Here is a 9116-nt window from a genome sequence, read left to right on the forward strand (position 1 = left end):
CAACTTTGACGAATCTACATAGAAACGTTGAAGTTGGATGGAAATGTGGAATCTAGACAAATTAAATCCAACTGTGACGAATCCAAGTAGAAAAAATGAATCTTTGAATGAATACATCAAATCTAGATGAAGCTATCAATTCAGATTGGTTCATTCTTCTAATGTGTAGTTTGGATTTGCCTAGCTCAAATTAAAAAAAAAATAATGAGAGAATTTGTTGTGAAAAGGGATGTTAATTGTTTTTTTCTTCAACCTTCCACCACAAAAAATCAAGTTTCTCATTCTCGCTGCTCTGACGATTGCCATGACTCTATTCATTACAAATTCTGAGAGTCGTGATTTGTTGTGACTTGCTTTATGGACTTGCCTAACTCGATTCAATACAAACTCTGAAAGTTGTGATCTGTTGCGACTTGCTTCATGGACTTGCCTTAGTTATCACCCTTAGTGGGTCGTAATCATAATCATATGAACTAGAGTTCAGATCCGGCCTCTTTCATAATTTACACGTCGAATTATAGGATCAAAATTGATTGTAATCTCCTTTGAATTTATCTTTCCATTTAAGTTATAGTTTTAAGTCAAACCAAGCGACCGAAGGCCTCCGACGGTGGGCGGACCGCCCCCTACTCGGCACCATATAATCCGCTCACCTCGATGACCTTCGACCGCTTGACTCAACCTAAAACTATCACCTAGATAGGAAGGTGAATTTAAGAGAGATCGTAGTCAATTTTGTTCAGATTTTGACCTTGATTCGATGTGTAAATTATAGAAGGGACTAAAAATTACAGACTAGAAGATATGATCTCTATGAAATAGGAACATATCTAGAAATTAAAATTGAGAGGAGCTTGAATTAGAGTTGATGGGAATACTTACTTTCACCGCAAAGTCTTACTCTCCACTTTCTCACTCCACCAATGCCTTCCAACATGCTTGATAATCAAAAACTTTTACTTGACCCATACCACAGTTGTTGAGCCCAAAAAATATCCACATATCTTCACAATAGTATGATATTGTCTATTTTGGACCTAAACCCTCATGACTTTACTTTTGGGCTATACCCAAAAAAAACTCATACCAATGGAGATATCTTACATCATTTTAACCCCATAATTTTTACCAAATCTTTTTAGCGTGGAATTTTGATTGAACCCCAACAACAATAAATAACAACATTTGATGCAATGAAGAGTGGGGCACTAATGTTGGCTAGTTAAAGAAAGGGAAAAAATATCATAACGATTTTACTATTATTAGGTGGCTAGATTTACTTTTAAAAAAAGAAAACAAACTTACTTATTTGTTGGATCTTACGATTTTACTATTATTAAGTGGCTAGATTTACTTAAAAAAAACAAACTTGTTATTCGCTGGACCTAGGAAGAAGGACAAAAAGGCCAGACAACATAAAAATTAGGACTTGTTATGACCTGAAAATTACTATGGTGACTTATTCTTCACACTATTCACATTTGGCTGAAGACGAGAAATAAAGCAAACCAAAAGATAAATTAAAGAAAATAATAGGGACAACTGGTTTGCTTGAACTAGCCAAGGGAAAAGAAAAATAAATAACAAAACAATTACTAAAAAGATGAAAGGAAAAGAGAATGAAAATTTTACCATCTTTTCTAATGGTTTCAACTAAGCCCAACAACAAGAAGAGGCAAAATAAGAATTGCTCTGGTTGGTAAGGAAAAGGGAGGATTGTTGCTCTTTGAAAAATAAAAGAGAGCTTTTGTTAGAGAAGGAGAAGAGAAAAACAATTAAGTTATGGTTGGTTGGGAAGAAAAAGATAGGAAAAAGAAAGGTGGTGAGAGGGCGGTTACATAAGTGGAGGAGAATAAAAATATTAGTTTTTTAAAAAATTCTCAAACACATTTTAAATCAATTGAATCAATTTAATATAATTAAATTTGGGTCGATTATAATTTGATAAAATCATATGTAAATCAATCTTAGTTTACATCAACATATTTTTTATCTTAGCGCCTACTTATTTTGTTCAACTCCAATTCAATTTTAATTGAATACCTTCATTTCGCATTTGATGATCCAATTAGTTTATTTATTTAAAAAATATATAACTTATAATTTCTCACGTGGCTCCCAATGATAATGAAAATAAATGCCCTTACAAGTGAAGAAGAAGAATGAGAAGGGAACAAAGGAATGATACTTTTAAACTTTGGTATTAATACAACTCAAAGTTGCTAACAAAATTGATACGAATCCCATCATTTAAGGGGAAAAAAGTAATTTTTCCTAAAATATACATGGAAAAGAAAAGAAACTACAAATTAGAGAGGAACTATGTTTCGGAGAAACTACCCAACACACAAAAGCCATTGTTTCTTAGTTGCATTTTTCATAACAAAGAAAAAGCCATTTTTCATAACTGCCTACGACAACGATGAAAAATCGTTATTTTTTTTCAGCTAAAAAATAAAAAATATAATACACAATTTTCCAATATTATAAATCATTCAAAATACTAAATTTTAAAATAAAATTTAATATAGAATTTTTTAACATTTGAAAATAATATCTACAATATTCTAAAGAAATTTCATAAGCAATCAATAAAATGATAACTAACAACACTATTAAAATAAAGGTAGAGCAATATAACATGAGATTTTATGCTTGGATGTCGGTGAAGAGGCGGCACTACAGCTCCTAGTGTTCCTTAACTTATTAAAGTCTCTTCATTTTTTTAGTTTTTCGACGTTCTTCTTAGTACTTTTGAGGACACCTACTCAAACAAAGACATATATTACAAATTAAAAATCAAATTGTACACCAGATTCTAATTGCGCTACTTAAATGCTACATAACCATAAAAACCATTTGATCTAGTCATCTAACAGAAGTGCAAAAAGCGTTATCTATGTAACCTAAATGGTAACCTCTTGAAACAATATAGTGACTCTTAAATTTCTTATGAAGCAAAATTTTCATTCTATGTCACTGCATACAAAGCTTCTATTATAAACCATGCAAACATTATTTTTCACAGTGATCAAGAAGCATTAAATTCTAAAAGGGGCAATCTAGTGCAAAGGTTCCCACACACTCCATGTGATGCTAAGGAATAAGTCATACATTAAATTCTAAAAGAGACCATTAAAAGAAAGAATGTCTTAAATAAAAATGAATCCAGAAAGTTATCATATGCTCTGGATTAATCCTTTAAGTTTACATTGATCATGAGCTAAATCATAAGAGAAGTGGAGTGGCATGTTACATTAGTTGACTTTCTAATCTTTAGTTTAAGTTTCACCATTTAAAGAAACAAGCCAAATGTAGAAGACAAGCAAGAACTACTACACAATCAACGCAAATAATAGAATCATACACTAAGGTCAAAGAAACTAAAGAAAACAAGAAGAAATTACCCATCTCAAATGTAGAAAATGTAGAGTGTCCAAACCATCTAATCAGAGGGTTTGCTTCGAACTCAAATCCTACAAACATAGGATACAGAACAAAACTAAGTATTAACATAATTCTAATAATCATAAACAACCTAGGTAGGTTAATCATCTGTTCCCCTTTTCTAGTGATTATTTAACCTTCTTATATGTGTTGTAACGAATTCTAAATGAATTGAATAAGGACTTATGATTCATCTAATCAATCTCAGCAAAATTTGTAATGCTGAATTCAGAGCACGGAATGTTACATCAATGGCATTATGTTTTCAGGAATTAATATGGCAAAACTAAATTTACATTAGATCCAATCCAAGGAAAGGAATGCAAAGGGCTATGATATCTGGATCTCAAATTTTACCTAATTGATATTTCTTGTTATCAAATCAATTGATTGTTTGCTTAAAATTTAAGAGTTCTATAATATTTCTAACATAATTACGAAACTGTCCAAATTCCATGCACAAGCACTTATATTATTTTTCCTATACACCTTATGCATGGAAAGTAAGAATACCTTAACCAACTCTCATAGAGGAATCAAAGGGACCAGGAAGATCCAATCCGTTATTAATAAGTGACCTTTTCATCAAAAGAGAAGAACAACACCATTAGACGACGAAAGGATAAATCCTAACTATCATTTGGATTGATTAATCGATCCCCATTTAGTTATTTGATTAAATTTTACTGTTAGCATGCATGCATCTATGAACTTTAATTCAATTAACTTATTAACCTAACATCCAATTAATCAATCATAATTAACAAAATCAGAACTTTAATTAACATTGTTAATGAAACCGATTACCCAATTCGGCTACGTTGAGGGCAGGGCGTGCGGACATCGACTGCGTTGAGGGCAAGGGTCGGGTCTCTGTCAGAAGACTGCCAAGGATCTCAAGTCCTTGGCGGCGGCCGGGGCAGTGCCCTGCTTAGGTCACCAAGACGATGATGAATAGAGAAGGGGTTGGGCGAAGGCCCCATGTCGGCCGAGGGAGGTAGCAGAGGGCTCGTGCGGTCGGTGACGATGGGAATGTGGTCGGCGTCTTCTGCGTCGGTACACGGTGGGGAGGGGAAGACGGAAGAGTCCGAAGGAGGGCCGCCGGCTTCGAAGTCGCGTGAGGGCGGCTTCAAAATCGCAAAAGAGAAGAGAGGAAACGACGGAGGCTAAGGGCAAAAGGAAAAAAAAAATCAAATTTTGTAAATCAACATTTCCTTTAAATAGATTACCCAACAGACTTTTTCCCATTCGTTAGTTATCTGAATTACTTATAAATTCATTAAACAAACCCCAAATAAATCTAGAAATTTTTTCTAAAATTTAATAAGTGGTTATATAAATTCATTTTCCAATTATTTATAGATTTATTATTTTATTTTATTTTATTTTTTCCTAAATTCATTGAATTGCTATAGATATAACATTTAAGAGAGAAAAATATCTCGTTATATAAATTTCACTTTATCTATGAAAATGAGATTCTATAAAGAAACTATTGTTCATGAAAATGGACAAATAACTATGTTGGATTATTTTTTAAAAAAAAATAATTTTCAAAGACAACACAATCTTAAACTCCAAAACACGCACATAGGACAACAATTTAATAAAACCGTTGTTTATTAACATGTAACCAATGCTAATAGACAACAGTTGATTAAAACTATTGTCGTATGCTAAAAAAAAAATCTCATAGACAACAGTTTTAAAAAATCGTTGTCTTTGACATACAAAAGAAAATGATTTTTTAAAAATCGTTGTCTATTTTCAGAAAAACATGGCCAACAACAACAGTTTTCAATAAAATTATTGTAAAATGAAAAAAAGACAACAGTTTTTTGAAAAACCATTGTCTATTAGGTGTGGTTGAATCTCAAATTTCTTGTAGTGTCGGTGGAACTTAGTATCACCTTTCCCCCTGGTCATCTTCATCTTGCCTCCCTCCGCCGCTACTACTCTGAAACCCTAGAAAACAAGACAAACTCGTCACCTCTCCTTTCTCGAAATGCGAAGAAGGGCTCCTCTTCTTACCCAAAGGGAGGAGGTGGAGGAGATGTGTCGTGAGTCAATCCTGATCGGGAGAGGAACAGGCGAGGAGGAAAGTGGTGGTGGCGTCGCGACGGTATACGATCGATGGTGGACGGCGCGATATAGGTTTAGGTTTGGAGGAAAGAGTGAAGTGTTGCAAATTTTGGCTAAGTATTGGTGGAAAAATTAAATTATTTTTTTTTTGGTTCATTAACACCGGGTTTTAAAAATCGCTGTTATAACTGGTGTCTATTAACGAAAAAAAGGCACTGATAGACATCGGCTAAAAAACCGATATCTATGAGCGAAAATCTGCACTCATATACACCGATTTTTGGAAAAATCGGTGTAAAATACTCAAAGACATCGGTTTTTGCTTAAAACTGTTGTTGTTCCACCGATGTCTATGAGAGTTTTTCTTGTAGTGCTTGGCTATAACCCATGACAGCTCGTATATAGCTCCATCTCTGATGCAAAGGGTTGAATATATGCTAGAACCCATTGATTATTCATTAAGCACTTAGGTTGATGGTGTCCTTTTTACCCGCTCGAGCTCATCTTCTCCCTCTTCATTCAGAGCTACAGTAGCATGGGTCCTCTAATGTATTTGCTGCCTAGTCTTGCAAATTAAAGCGCATTAGTCGGGGGCTTGTGTTACCGACGTCATCCTTCGATGGTCAAATCAGCTATGGGTTGAAGTGGGAGTCTCATGTGTATGTGCAAGAGAGCAAAAGAACACGGAGAAAACAAAGAGAGTTGTACTTTACGCGAGATAAGAAAATTATATCTTCACTTATCTTCACAGAATCTTATATAGCCGTGGAGGTGGAAGGTACACGTAAGCTGCCAAGTGAGCCCTGAGCAGGTTATGTGGACGACCACAAGAGTGAGGCGGTGTTCACTGGCCAATCACACAAGCGGGCCGCTGCGCTAGGGGCGATAGTTATTGGTCCGTACTACTAGTGATGTTTGGTCGTTAGCCTAACGTCGCTCTCTAGGTGGGCAACCTAGCTAGGGTTGGTGTTGCATCAAGGACTATCAGAGGTTGAGGTTGTTGAATATAGTGATATTTGTTTAGTCCCACATTGGAAAGAATGAAGATGTTTGATAGATTTATTAAAGGATGTGCATAAAATATATTGTATTTGATTGGTGACTTTGGTGACCAAAGTGGAACATATTTATATATATCAAAGATGAGTATTTGGGCACGTGGGCACAGAGATAAAATTAATTAAAATTCAGAATTAAGGCTTCTTAATTTTGAATTTTACATTATTTTTTTCTTGGTGAACAGATGTGACAGTTAACGCGCCCATTCACGAATAGGTGTCTTCACAACCTTTCCCAAAGGTTGTATTGCTCACTATATATACATCTTTAACATCTTCTCCAGTGATTAATTGCTTTATTTCTCTAAATTATCTTGGGAGAATCTATAGGTTTGCTGTCTATAGATTCTATTTCGTTTTGAGTATCTTGGAGGGAATTTATCACTAAACCCAGCAACAACATAGTGGGGGCAAAATTTCCTTAAGGAAAGTGATTCATGCTCAAAACGAAGTCCTATCCTTGTTATGTTCTCTAACAATCTTAAGGAAATTTTCGATCAATGGAAGCCATTGGTTCAAAGTCTGTCTTCGATGCATTCAAGTTGGACCATTTCGATGGGACGAACTTCACCTGTTGGAAGGACAAATTGTTCTTCCTCCTCATTGAATTGGGCGTCGCAGATCTACTACTGCATGATCTACCTACGATTCCTGCACCAACTGATAAAGATACTGATGGGATCAAAGCAACTCGAAAGAAACAGGAAGAGGATGAAGTTCGGTGTAGAGGATACATCCTGAATGCCTTAACTGATAGATTATATGATCTCTTCCGTTCAATCAAATCTCCACAAGAAATCTGGAATGCCTTGGAGAAAAAATACACATCTGAAAAACAAGGTACGGACAGATTTCTAAGCATGAAGTTTTTCAAATTTCGTATGATTGATAATAAGTCTATCATGGATCAAGTCGATGAACTACTTGTCCTAGTTTCTAGACTCAAGGATCTAAAAATAGAAGTGTCTGATCCATTACAAGTGGCTACTGTAATTGCAAAATTGCCAGACACTTGAAATGGCTACAGAAAGAAATTGTTACACACTTCTGAGGATTTCACCATAGACCAACTCATAAAGCATATTCGAATTGAGGAAAAAACTCAAATTCGTGAGAATAAATTTACTTATGAGTCTGGTTCTAAGGTGAATAACATTGAGTCTAAGAAAATAAGATATTCTGGAAAGAAAAGAAAGTTTGCTGAAACTTCGTCTGAAACTTTTGCTAACAAAAAGAAAACCAAGACATGTTACTCCTGTGGAAAGAAAGGCCACTACAAAAATGAATGCAGGTTTTTTAAGAAACTACAGGTGGAGGGAAATGTTGGACAAAAAACTATGAATGTTTTTGAACGTCCACCAAGTCCTGATATTGTTGCCATGATTGTTGATTTTAAAATCAGCATGGTAACTGAGTGCAACATGGAAACAAATGAAAAATCTGTTGATTGGTGGTATGACTCCAGGGCTTCAGTTCATGTTTGTAATGAAAGAAATTTATTCAAAAACTATGAACTTGTTGCAAAGGAGGAAAAAGTCTTGATGGGAAATCATGATACACCCATAGTGCTTGGAAAAGGAACCGTTGAGATGCAATTTACTTCTGGAAAGAAGATGATCTTGATGAATGTACTGCATGTTCCTGATGTAAGGAAGAATCTGATTTCTGCAAGTTTGTTATGTAAGAGGGGATTGAAGGCTGTTATAGAAGCAGAGAAACTTATAATTTCTAAGAATGGTGTATTTGTAGGACAACGATATTCTTGTGATGGAATGTTTAAATTAAGTATCAATAAAGATAATAATTCAACTTATATGCTTATGTCTCAATTTAATTTATGACATGCTCGCTTATCTCATGTTAATTTTAATTCAATTAAATTTATGTCAAAGCATGGTTTAATTTCATGTCTAAATGGAAAATCTGAAAAATGTGAGATTTGCATACAAGCGAAAATGACTAGAAAACCTTTTCCTAAAAATGAAAGGACAACCGAATTGCTTGAACTAATACATTCTGATATATGTGAATTGAATGGTCACTTAACTAGAGGCGGAAAAAGATATTTTATTACTTTTATAGATGACTATTCTAGATACAGGCAAGTTTATTTAATGACAACAAAAGATCAAGCATTTGATATATTTAAAAACCATAAGGTTTTGGTTGAGAATCGATTGGAAAAGAAAATTAAGATCCTGCAAAGTGATCGAGGTGGTGAATATTTTCCAATTGAATTTTCAAATTTTTGTGAAGATAATTGCATAATCCACTAGACTAGTGCACCCTACACCCCACAACAGAATGGTTTAACTGAAAGAAAAAATAGAACACTGGTAGATATGATCAATGCTATGCTTATGCATGCTAAACTACCAACAAATCTATGGGGAGAGGCATTACTAACAACCTGTTATGTACACAATTGAATTCCATCAAAGAAAACTAAAACTTCTCCATATAAAATATGGAAAGGAAGGAAGCCAAATCTCAGTTATTTGAAAGTGTGGGGGTGTATAGCTTATTATA

At 34.4% G+C, this 9116-nt stretch overlaps 1 long non-coding RNA gene across 2 annotated transcripts; it reads right to left on the reverse strand.

The window, feature by feature from the left end:
* Positions 1 to 2153: 2153 nt before the first annotated feature.
* LOC122046933 lies at positions 2154 to 4633 on the reverse strand. 2 transcript variants are annotated; one of them, XR_006130435.1, is made up of 4 exons: positions 4255 to 4633; positions 3961 to 4025; positions 3408 to 3476; positions 2154 to 2764 (listed from the first exon to the last, which is right to left on the reverse strand). It is a non-coding gene; the product is annotated as an uncharacterized LOC122046933 (long non-coding RNA). The 2 variants fall into 2 exon arrangements; XR_006130433.1 differs by lacking the exon at positions 2154 to 2764 and having other exon boundaries at positions 3092 to 3476.
* Between the last annotated feature and the right edge of the window lie 4483 nt (positions 4634 to 9116).

This window comes from Zingiber officinale, chromosome 2B (assembly GCF_018446385.1).
Source record: "Zingiber officinale cultivar Zhangliang chromosome 2B, Zo_v1.1, whole genome shotgun sequence".
NCBI classification, from domain to species: Eukaryota; Viridiplantae; Streptophyta; class Magnoliopsida; order Zingiberales; family Zingiberaceae; genus Zingiber; species Zingiber officinale.